The sequence below is a fragment of the Danio rerio genome, chromosome 17, assembly GCF_049306965.1.
Source record: "Danio rerio strain Tuebingen ecotype United States chromosome 17, GRCz12tu, whole genome shotgun sequence".
In the NCBI taxonomy this organism is placed as follows: Eukaryota; Metazoa; Chordata; class Actinopteri; order Cypriniformes; family Danionidae; genus Danio; species Danio rerio.
The window spans coordinates 7089673-7102160 of NC_133192.1; the positions used below are offsets into that span (position 1 = coordinate 7089673).

Consider the following 12488-nt stretch of genomic DNA (forward strand, 5'->3'; position numbering starts at 1 on the left):
CTTATCCAGCACGTTTTACGCAGTGGATGCCCTTCCAGCTGGAACCCATCTGTGGGAAATATCCACACACACTCGTACACTACGGACAATTTAACCTACCCAATACACCTGTATCGCATGTCTTTGAACTGTGGGGGAAACCGGAGCACCCGGTGGAAACCCATGCGAACGCGGGGAGAACATGCAAACTCCACACACAAACGCCAACTGACCCAGCCGAGGCTCAAACCAGTGACGTCCTTGCTGTGAGGCGACAGCACTACCTACTGCGCCACTTTTTTCTTTCTATTAAATGAGGCTAAAAGTAATGTCACCATGCAAAAAAAAATTCTTTATGCATGTTGTCTTTAATTTTGGGGTGAAAATGACCTAGATATGATTTCGTGAGAGTCATAATTGAGTTTGCGTGTCTTTATAATATCTCCTTTATTTTATTTCAACGTGTGATGCCTACTGTGAACATTTCTCTTAGGAAAAGTAATCAGTGAAATCTGCAAAAACTTTATTTTCTCGCTCATTTAAGTGAGAGAGGTCCTAATTTGCTGTTTAAAAAGAAAATTGCATTACTTTTCCATGTGCAGACCCGAAATGGGAACCACATGTTGATCTCTATATAAACGCAGGCGGTGATTTATCAATAATCACATTAATATAAAGGAAAAAAAAAAGGTTTAGTACACAGTCACTTTGCTATGAATTGGTCTTGTCTGATTACACTCTGTTACAGATCTGAGTTCAGTGCAATCAGGGAATTGGTAAATTAAATGCACAGCACTGAAAGCTTTGGTTTTGCCATAAAGTGTAATATGATTATTTATGTACTGTACTGTATTTTGGTGGGTTTCATTAGCTTTCTGATGTTTGTACACAAATTGTTGGTCTGAGGAACTGTCAAGTGGCCTTTGGTTTCATAATAAAAGATGTTTTTAACATTTTATTTAAAGCCTCCATTGAGATTTTTCTAACTGTTTTGCATTTGGAGAGTAAAGTTACTAAAATTTGCTCCTTGTATTTTGTTACTTTTTATAATCCCAAATTGAAGGGGACCTACAGTACCTGACAAAAGTCTTGTTGTTGATCCCAGTTGAGAGCAACACTTGGCTTCTAGTTGATTATTTGGAAAAGTGTCAGAAGGTCGATTTTTCTGATGAATCATCTGTTGAACTGCATCCCAATCCTCACAAATACTGCAGAAGAGCTACTGGAACCCGCATGGACCCAAGATTCTCACAGAAATCAGTCAAGTTTGGTGAAGGAAAAAAAAATCATGGTTTAGGGTTACATTCAGTATGGAGCCGTAAGAGAGATCTGCAGAGTGGATGGCAACATCAACAGTCTGAGGTATCAAGACATTTGCGCTGCCCATTACATTACAAACCACAGGAGAGGGCAAATTCTTCACCAGGAGAGCGCTTCTCATATTTCAGCCTCCACATCACAGTTCCTGAAAGCAAAGAAGCTCAAGGTGCTCCAGGATTGGCCAGCCCAGTCACCAGAAATGAACTTTATTGAGCATGTTACCAGGTCTAGAAAATATGATCATATCACCCCAATTTTATCCTCCTTACACTGGCTACCTGTTAAGTTTCGTATTGAATTTAAAATATTACTTCTCACCTATAAAGCTCTAAATAATCTAGCTCCTGTTTATCTAACCAACCTTCTGTCTCGCTACAATCCAACTCGCTCTTTAAGATCTCAAAACTCAGGGCTTCTGGTAGTACCTAGAATAACAAAATCGAGTAAAGGAGGTCGAGCCTTCTCCTTTATGGCTCCTACACTCTGGAATAGCCTTCCTGATAACGTCCGAGGCTCAGACACACTCTCCCAGTTCAAAACTAGATTAAAGACCTATCTGTTTAGTAAAGCATACACTCAATGCATCACCTAACGGGTTCCACACAGGCTTCTGCATCTTGCTTATATAGACTATGAACAGCAGCTACGCTAATTATTTTCTTTATTCTCTATTTTCACCTGGGGATACTCATCCTGAGGTCCTCAGATTATGCGGAGTCACTGATTGGATCCAAGACCAGCGACGAGATGATCCTAAGGTTTCCATATCCGGGACCAGGCTGTATCCTGAGCTGCTGCTGCGCTGATGGTCGTGGGAAGTGGAGAACATGAGTCTGATTCCAGCGACGGTCCAGGGACAGACAAGTCTTTGCTGAGGCCAGCTTCCACCGCGGTGACTGAAGCTCTGCACAAGACTTTTGGCCAGCGGAGAAATTAAAATGGTCGTGCCCAACTGAGTCTGGTTCTCTCAAGGTTTTTTTTCTTCACTCCCATCAGGTGAAGTTTTTTTTCCCTCTCCGCTGTCGCCACTGGCTCGCATGGTTCAGGATTGGTAGAGCAGCGCATCGATGAATTTGCTCTTCAGTGTTTGAACTCTCAGTAATGATTAAATCACACTGAACTGAGCTAAACTGAACTGAACTTAAACACTAAAAACTGAACTACACTGTTCCAGTTACTATGACCATTTATGTGAAGCTGCTTTGACACAATCTACATTGTAAAAGCGCTATACAAATAAAGCTGAATTGAATTGAATTGAATGTCTGGGGTAAGATGGAGGAGGCATTAAAGATGAATCTAAAGAATCTTGATGAACTCTGGCTGTCCTGCAGGAATGCTTTCAGTGCCATTCGAGATGACTTTATTAATAAGTGATTTGAGTCAATGCAGAGATGTATGACCCATGGGAGTCAGACACAATATTAACTCTTTTTTTTTTTTTCTCCACTGCAGCATGACTTTATATTCTATACTGGACATTATTTCTGTTCAGTGACAAGACTTTTGTCTAAGCAAAGTCAGAGCTTACTGTCCTAATGAAATAATTATAAATCAAGGCATGATCATATTTTATTTTTGTAAAAGAAAAAGCGTAATCTAGAGGTCTTTGCCTTTCATATAAGCCACTTCTGATACCAAATGCCTAAACTAAATATCAAGTTATTATTTGCTGTTTCTAAAACTTGGATAGGCAACTAGAAGACGTTTGTCATGTAGTGTATTATGCAAAAATGACTTTTAAAAGTGGTTTAAGCACAGTTGTGTGTATGAAACAGTGCATGAAAATAAGCGCCTTCTAATGGTACAAATTAATTACATTTTTTTTATAATCACTTGATAAAAACAGTCTGCAAAGACACTTTGATTGACATTCTCTCTTTGTACATGTCATCAGAGGGGGAAAGCCCCGCCCTCTTGTGATGATCTTCTCCTTATAAGCATATGAGGTTAGTCTTGTTTTTGAATCTGCCACTAAGCTGACTCACAGGCATTTGAAGCTCAGCTCTTTTGAAAAGACCACAATCTCATTTGAATTTGAAGCTACATTCACCAAAACGGCACATTTAGGATCAAAGCCTAAAAGGGGCAGATTCAAAGAGTTATTTGTGTGGTATTTTGAGCTGAAACGTCACATACCCACTCTAGGGATGTTAGGGGCTTATTTCACAGCTTGTAAAAGGGGGCATAATAGGTCCCCTTTAACTGATTTGATGAAATGCTGATTCATGAGTTTTCTCCCATAACAAAAGTGTCAAATCTAGCTCCTGGACAGCCGCAGCCCTGCACAGTTCAGTTCCAACACTACTTCAATACACTTACCTGTAGGTTTCAAACAAGCCTGAAGGACTCAGTTAGTGTGATCAGGTGTTTAATTAGGGTTAAAGCTAAACTGCAGAGCTGCGACTCTCCAGGAACTGGCTTTGACACCTGTACATAAAGCATGTTTGCATTGACATTTTTCTATACTTGCAAGCAGTACAATTTATACAGAGATTAAAAAAGCATAATTAAACATTGTTCAAGTAATGTATTTAAAAAAAAAACACACTTTTACTTTTATGGCAGCAACATTGAAAATGAAACATGTGAAGACGAAGCATAATGTAAGCAATAAAGACAAATGCTAGTTTTTATTTTCAGAGTATTTAATCAAAATGTGTTTATATTGCAGTACAGAAAGGCAACAAAGTATTTAAATAAAACCTTTAAATAAAAAAAAAAGAATTAAAATAAAATAAAAAAATAACTGAATAAAACATTTTAAATAAAATATATGAATAAAAAACATCATGCAAATAGATCTGTTAAAGTGTAAAATTATAACAATAATACTTCATTATAACAGAACAGGTAATTGGCATGAATAAGAAATATTACTCTTTTTTGTATGCGTTCAAAACAGTATAATTTATTTATTTAGCATAACAAAAACAGTATATATCAAACAAAAATAGAGCAATACTGTACTTTAATCATTAACAATCACAAAAGCATCACTATGTAAACAAAATACAAACAAAAATAAATGCGTTAAAATAAAATAAATAAACATAAAAGAAATACAAAATTTATTTACATGAAATATATAGGGTGCAATGTAGTATATCAGTAGCTATAACATAACTTGTGCAATGGGGAAAAATACTAGAATTTTGTTATGTATTTACCAACGCATTTATTTGACATTTACCAGCATTTACTTTGCTTAAAGAATTACTATTTGTTTCCAGTAGAGAGCAGAACTGAGCTTACAGACCTCGCAGGAAAACAGCAACAGGCCGGATATATGTGGCTACTGGGCATGCGCACACTATCAGAATTATTTTGGTAACACTGCAAAACGATAATGACTATTTTCACATTACTGTGAGGGGATTAATAAGGTTTGTGGTGGGTGTATACGTTAATTAAAACAATACAATTTGTATTTTAATAAGTAAATAAAAATATGTTAAATCTTAACTGTATCCCTTCTACCTCATTGACTTTAAGTTTTATAAACGCACATTCCAGACATTTTCCTCAATAATACAATTTCAGAGTAAGATTTATTTGCAAATTTTACATAGGCAAATCATATATTAGCAGTCAACGACTATCAACATTGTTCACAGTTAATTAGTTAGTGCTAATATTGATAGTCTATTTATATGCTATTTCAGACCGAATATTCAACGTTAGCGTAGCAAACAATATAAAGACAATATAATATATATTTAAAGTAGTGTAGTAAACAATGTAAAGACAATATAATATATATTTAAAGTAGTGTAGTAAACAATGTAAAGACAATTGTGCCGATTATTAAACCAACTTTACCTCAATTTGTATCAGCACCTGTCAATCACTCATCATAACAACAACAACACACGACGCCAGTTTTAATGATGCAGGTTGAAGTATCGGTAACATAATGAGGTGTTTTAAGCGACTGTTTCCATTTTCTTGCCGTCTTCTGATGTTTATTTTGTGTGAGAATGAGCAGTCAGTGTTGCAGGCTGAATTCACGGCGCAGTAGCTGGTTGAAAGGGACCAAACCTCTCGCAAACACCCGACTTGGTTCCGTTTTACCAGCAACTAAGCCGTGTTTCTGAAGACTGACGAGTTTCCAGATTTCTTCATCTTTATACAGGTGAGCAGTGTGATTTACATTTTTATTTCTCCAATGTTGTGGACTTTATATATAACAATATTCATTCTTGTAAATGAAAAAAAAAAAAAACCCTGGCCCTGTTTACGCAGTGTATGGCCTTCCAGCTGCAATCCAGTACTGGGAAACATTCATACACACTCACATTCACAGTCATACACTATGGCCAATTTAGTTTACTCAATTCCCTTATAGCGCATGTGTTTGGACTGTTGGGGAAACCGGAGCATCTGAAGGAAACCCACACCAACACGGGGAGAACATGCAAACTCCACACAGAAACACCAACTCACCCAGCCGGTGCTCAAACCAGCGACATTCTTGCTGTGAGGTGACAGCGCTACCCACTGAGCCACCGTGCCACCCTCCTGAATAAATATCTTATTTGACTTATCCGGTGACTAATCTCAGATCAAACTGGTTTGTTTGGTATTCAGGATCATCTCCTGTGAGTCTCATGCTGCAGAAGACCTCTCTCCGCCTCCTTCAGGACAATGAGAGCCCGAACTCATGGAAGTGCCGGTATGTCCTGATTCTGCTGGGTTGTCCAGATTTAGCTCTGCTCCACCTGTTTGTCTATTTCTGACAGTAAACAGTGATGATGAGCAGCTGTTGTGACACTCATTTCATCATGAGCTCAGAGAAGATCAACATGTGCTCAACAATGACTTTCACATCACCTTTATGAAGAAAACTACACTTCATACTTGAGGAAGCAGATCTTAATTTATACTTTAAAGCACAAGACTTCACGCTAAACTTGCGGTAGTAACTCAGTGATAGATTAAATAAGGACTTTAAAACTTTAATTTAATTGAATAATAATAATAATGATAATCTTTGGGTTTGTTTTAATTTGCGCCAACATTTAGTTAAAATAACCCAGCATTTTTTAGCAACATTCCTTAGCATTTTGTAACATGAAATACACAAAGGGGGAACATTTCTATTATATCTTCTCTCTTAATATTCAAACTAAATTGTTGGTGTAGTAACCCAGTGTTGGGTCAACTTTGGAGATACACAAAGTTTGGGTTTTTTAATTTAGTTGAAATAAATAAACAAACATTTGGTTTGTTTATTTTTGTCTCAGCATTGGGTTAAAACAACCCAGGATTTTCTTGTGTTTCTTAGCCAGGGAAACTTTAAATTGAAATACGTAATGTAATGTAATGTAATGTGTATTTATATAGCGCATTTATTGTGTATGGCCATAAACCCAAAGCGCTTTACAATCATGAGGGGGGGCTCTCCACACCACCACCAGTGTGCAGCATCCACTTGGATGATGCGACGGCGGCCACAGGACAATGGCACCAGTGCGCTCACCACACACCAGCGATTAGTGGAGGGGAGAGACAGTGATAGACCCAATATGGTGGATGGGGATGATTGGGAGCCCATGATTGTAAGTGCCGATTGAGGGACTTTGGCCAGGACACCGGGGTTACACCCCTGCTCTTTACGAGAAGTGCCATGGGATTTTTAATGACCACAGAGAGTCAGGACCTCGGTTTAACGTCTCATCCGAAATACAATATGTTTGGGAAATTTCTATTATATCTTCGCTCTTGATATTTAAACTAAATTCAAAAGAAAAATGATAGGTTGCAGTAGTAACCCAATGTTGGGTCAGATATGGACAAACCAAAAACTTAAATTTAATTGAAAAAAGTAAATAACCCAACATTGTGTTTGTTTATATTGGTCCCAACATTGAGTTAAAACAACCCAGCTTTTTTAGAGTTTTGTAAAAAAAAATTATTATATCTTCTCTCTTTATATTTAAATTAAACTGATGGTGTGGTAACTCAGTGCTGGGTCAAATTTGAGCAAACGCAAACTTTGGGGTAAAAAGTGTTATTTAAGTTTAAATTCAAATGAATAACCAAACATTGAGTTTGTTTATTTTTGTGTCAACATTGGGTTAATATTCATTCTTAATATTCAAATTAAAAAAATGTTAGGTTGCTGTAGTAACTCACAGTTGGGTCAAAAAAGTGTAGCGTCAAGTTAAAAGTGTAATTTAAATGTATTTGAAACAAATTGGGTTTATTTATATGTGTCTCAACATTGAGTTAAAACAACCCGGCATTTTTTAGAGTGTTCCTTGGCAGGGAAACTTTACATTAAATGCAATGTATTTGGAATATTTCTATTATGTCTTCTCTTAATATTCAAACTAAACTCAAAAATAAACGCTAGATTGCTGTAGCAACTCATTTTTGGGTCAAATATGGACAAACCCGACCTTTGGGTTAAAAATGTGTCATTTAAATTTAATTGTAAGAAATAACCAAACATTGGGTTTATTTATATTTGTTCCAACTGTTGGTGTAGTAACTCAGTGCTGGGTCAAATTTGGGCAAACGCAAACTTTGGGTTAAAAAAAGTGTTATTTAAATTAAATAAAAAAAATATCCAAACATTGGGTTTGTTTATTTTTGTGTCAAAATTGGGTTAATATTTATTCTTAATATTCAAATTTTAAAAAAATAAAAAGCTAGGTTGCTGTAGTAACTCACAGTTGGATCAAATTTGGACAAACCCAACCTTTGCGTTAAAAGTGTAATTTAAATGTGTTTGAAACAAATAACCAAACATTGAGTTTATTTATATTTGTCTCAACATTGAGTTAAAACAACCCGGCATTTTTTAGAGTGCTCCTTGGCTGGGAAGCTTAACATTAAATGCAATATATTTTGAATATTTCTATGATGTCTTCTCTTAATATTCAAACTAAACTCAAAATTAAATGCTAGATTGCTGTAGCATCTCAGTGTTGGGTAAAATATGGACAAACACGACCTTTGGGTTAAAAATGTGTGATTTAAATTGAATTGTAATAAATAACCAAACATTGGGTTTGGGTTTATATTTGTCCCAACGTTGGGTTTAAATAATCCAGCATTTTTAGAGTGTTCTATAACTAGGGAGACTTTAACATGAAATACAATAGATTTCTATTATATCTTCTCTTAATATACCAACTAAACTTAAACCAAAAAATGCTGGATTGCTGTTGTAACTTAGTGTTGGGTCAAATATGGACAAACCCAACCTTTAAATAAAAAAAAGTCTGACTTAAATTTAATGGAAACAAATAATCAAATGTTGGGTTTGTGGTGTGTTTATATTTGTCCCAACATTTGGTTTAAACAACCCAGCCAGGGAAACTTTGTAATATAACAATTGGGAAATTTTCTATTATATCTTCTCCTAACATTTAGACTAAACTCACAAATAAATGCTAGGTTGCTGTAGTAATTCACTCTTGGGTCAAATATTGACAAACCCAACTTTTGGGTTATAAAAAAATTTAATTTAAATGAAATTGTAATAAATAACCCAACATTGGGTTTGCTTATATTTGTCCCAACATTGGGTTGGGACACTAAAAAATGCTTAGTTATTTCAACCCAAATTAAAATATAGACAAACCCAAATGTTCAGTTAAATTTGGTCCTATAAAAAAAAAAAAAATAGTTAACAAAATACTAGGTTGCTGTAGTAACTAAATGTTGGGTCAAACCCAAACTTTGGGCTTAAAAAGTGTCATTTAAATTTAATTGAAATAAATATATCAACATTTATTTATATTTGTCCCAACATTGGGTTAAAACAACCCAGAATTTATGAGAGTGTTCCTAAACCAGAGAAACTTTAACATGAAATGGACAAGCCCAAATGTTGCGTTAAATATAGATTTAAGTAGGTTAAAACTGCTAGTTTTCTGTAGTAAGTCAATGTTGGCTCAAATATGGACAAACCCAAGATTTGTGTTAAAAAGTGTCTGTGAAATTGAATGGAAAAAAATAACCCAACATTAATATTGTTATAATAATATAATATAATATAATATAATATAATATAATATAATATAATATAATATTATAATAACATCGAATGTTTAGAGTGTAGTAAAATTAAAATATTTAATATGAAATGATATAAATTTTTACAGATCAAACAAATATATCAAATGTTGTAAGTAATATATATGTAATATTATTCTTTTCTATGTCCTTTAAGATCAATGATACAAATACATAATTGAATTAAGTGGTGCCATATTATCCTACAGTTATAAGGAGATATGATGATGATGATGATGATGATGATGAGATCTCACTGAAGCCACACACTTCCTTACATTCCATAGATTAATTCTGAATATGGGGATATAAGGAAGTATGTCGTCTCAATAAGCAACAGCCAACTCCGTTAAACACTTATCAGGAAATACAGTACAATACAGTAATCAAGGTATAAGTGCAGATGACACAGAATATAGACATTTCTTTATATTCATTCATTTTCCTTATACTTAGCTCCTTTTTTCATCGGGGGTCACCACATACACTACAGCCAATTTAGTTTATTCAGTTCACCTATAGCACATGTGTTTGGACTGTGGGGGAAACCGGAGCATCCGGAGGAAATCCACGCCAGCTTGGGGAGAACATGCAAACTCCACACAGAAATGCCAACAGACCAAGCTGGGACTCAACCAGCGACCTTCTTGCTGTGAGGTGACAGGGTTAACCACTGAGCCACAGTGTCGGCCCTTTTCTTTATATGTAAATAAGAAATAATAAGAGTTTTAAACCACTTGTTTATTTCAAGTAGCTCAGTTTTAACAGTCCTGCGGTGTAACATTTGAACATTTAAAAATATGTTCCATTCTGTATGACGTCATCATCTGTTCTTAATTTGTGTCAGAATTCTGTTCTTTTTAGAATGTCAATGCATGCTTGGCCATTCTAAAAGAAAATAGAACTCTAAAAATAGTTTTAAATGACTTTTAGGGGGTGGCGCTATAAGTAGGCCTGTCGCCTCACAGCAAGAATGTCACTAGTTCGAGCCTCTGCTGGGTCAGTGTGCATTTCTGTGTCGAGTTTGCAAGTTCTCCTCGTGATGGCGTGGGTTTCCTCCGGGTGCTCTGGTTTCCCCCACAGTCCAAACACATGCGCTATGTGTGAATTTGTGTGTGTGAATGAGAGTGTATGGGTGTTTCCCATGTTGCGGTTGGAAGGGTGTCGGCTGCATAAAACATGCTGGATAAGTTGGTGGTTCATTCTGCTGTGGTGACTCCTGATTTATAAAGGGACTAAGTTGAATAGAAAATGAATGAATAAACGGATGACTTTTAGATGGTTTTAATTGTTTAAAATAATCTTTACAAAAACACAGTGAATGCTTTAAAAAATGCTTTTAAGTATTTAAAATTTTGTTAAATGCTGTTTATAACGGAACATTTTAATACTTTATGTTAAAACTAATTTTAGAGGGTGCAAAATGTAGATTCAAATCATTTTAAAGTATGTTACGTGTTGTTTAAAATAACTGAATGCTTTTAGATTGTGTGATATGCTTTCAAAATGTTTTAGTAATCCACAATAATGTTAGATGGTGCAAAATACCGAAAATTAACTAAACAGTTTGCATTTTTTCTATTTTAATAGTTAAAAGGATTTTATATAGTCTAAAATGTATGTAAAATAACTTTAAACATATTTTACTTAGATGGTGCAAGATGCTAATTAAAAGCGTTTTAAACTAACTTTCAACATTTTCAGACTGTACAACTTTTCAGACTGTACAAAATGCAGGTTTAACTACTTTTTTTTTGGTTAAAAAGGCTGTGTAAATAACTTTAATAAATAACTTTAAAAACTTTAATAAATAACTTTAAAACAGTCAGTTTAAATATGGAAAATACTAATTAAAAGTGTTTTAGATGAGGTTTAGCACATAACACTACTGGACAAATGTCAACTTTTAATGTCTTGGAAGCTTTTAGTCAATTAAAAGCTATTGTCTGGTAAAACATTTTACAAATGTTTAAAACTTATAAAAATGACTTACTTAAAGAGTTAATTCACCCAAATATGATATTTGTCATTATTCACCCACTCTTCACTTGTTTCAAACTATTTCTTTTTTCTGTTGAACACAAAAGAAGATATTTTGAAAAATGTTGGAAACCTGTAACCATTCGCTTCCATAGTATCTGTTTTTTTCACTATGGTAGTCAGTGTTTACAGGTTTTCGGTTTTCTACAAAATATCTACTTTAGTGTTTAACAAACTCATAAAGGTTTGAAAGCACTTGAGGGTCACTAAATAATCAGTACATTTTCACTTTTGTGTGAACTATCCCTTTAAGTGAACATATAAACTCAACTCAACAAAAAACAACAGAAAGTAGTTTTTAAAAAAGTACCATTCAACAATGAGATTTATACTAAACTGAACTGAATCAGTTTCAATTCAACTAGAACTATTATTCCACACTACTCTGAAATATTACACCTTTTATTCTCTTTTCCTCATAGAATTTAAGCTGCTTTTGACAATATTCATCATATGAAGTGCTCTAAAACAAGAAAATAAGGCTGAATTGAATTAAAGCGAGACTCCATTTAAAATATTACAGATTTAACTCTCGTTTCTTCATCATTATTCACCTGTTTTGACACAATCTACATTGTTAAAAGTGTTCTAAGACATAAAAAATACAGATAAATTGAATTAAAGCGAGACTCCATTTAAAAATATTACACCTTTTACTCTGTTATCTTTATAGTATTTAACCTGCTTTGACATAATCTACATTGTTAAAAGTGCTCTAAAAATAAACGTAAAGCTAAATTAAATTAAAGCAAGACTCGATTTAAAATATTACACCTTTTACCCTCCTTTCTTTATAATTATTAACCTGCCTTGACAAAATCTACATTGTAATAAGTGCTCTAACAATAAATAAAGCTAAATAGAATTAATGTGAGACTCGATTTGAAATGTTACACCTTTTACTCTCTTTTCCTTTTTGAATTTAAGCTGCTTTGAAAGAATCTGCATTGCGAAAAGTCTAAACATTAAGCTAAATTGAACTAAAGCGAAAATTAATTTAAAATATTACATCTTTTACACTCTTTTTTTATCGATGTTAACCTGCTTTGAGACAATCTACATTGTAAAAAGTCTTAACATAAAACTAAATCGGATTAAAGTGAGTTTTAATTTGAAATGTT

The 12488-nt window shown here is 34.4% G+C and overlaps 1 protein-coding gene and 2 non-coding genes across 15 annotated transcripts in view; 1 reads left to right on the forward strand and 2 right to left on the reverse strand.

Annotated features, from left to right (window-relative positions):
* Positions 1-4412: 4412 nt before the first annotated feature.
* Positions 4413-12488, forward strand: part of plaat1l (phospholipase A and acyltransferase 1-like) — a 31283-nt gene continuing 23207 nt past the window's right edge. The window contains exons 1-4 of one of the 13 annotated variants that reach the window (XM_073927559.1): positions 4530-4629; positions 5300-5434; positions 5648-5778; positions 5890-5974. The gene's annotated coding sequence lies outside the window, so the exon portion shown is untranslated. Of the gene's footprint in view, positions 5435-5647; positions 5784-5863; positions 5975-12488 lie in introns of all 13 variants that reach the window. The other 12 variants (XM_073927557.1, XM_073927553.1, XM_073927549.1 and 9 more) reach the window with 12 other exon arrangements.
* mir133c (microRNA 133c) lies at positions 5303-5393 on the reverse strand. Its single transcript, NR_030085.1, has one exon. It is a non-coding gene; the product is annotated as a microRNA 133c (primary transcript).
* mir206-2 (microRNA 206-2) lies at positions 9566-9674 on the reverse strand. Its single transcript, NR_030118.1, has one exon. It is a non-coding gene; the product is annotated as a microRNA 206-2 (primary transcript).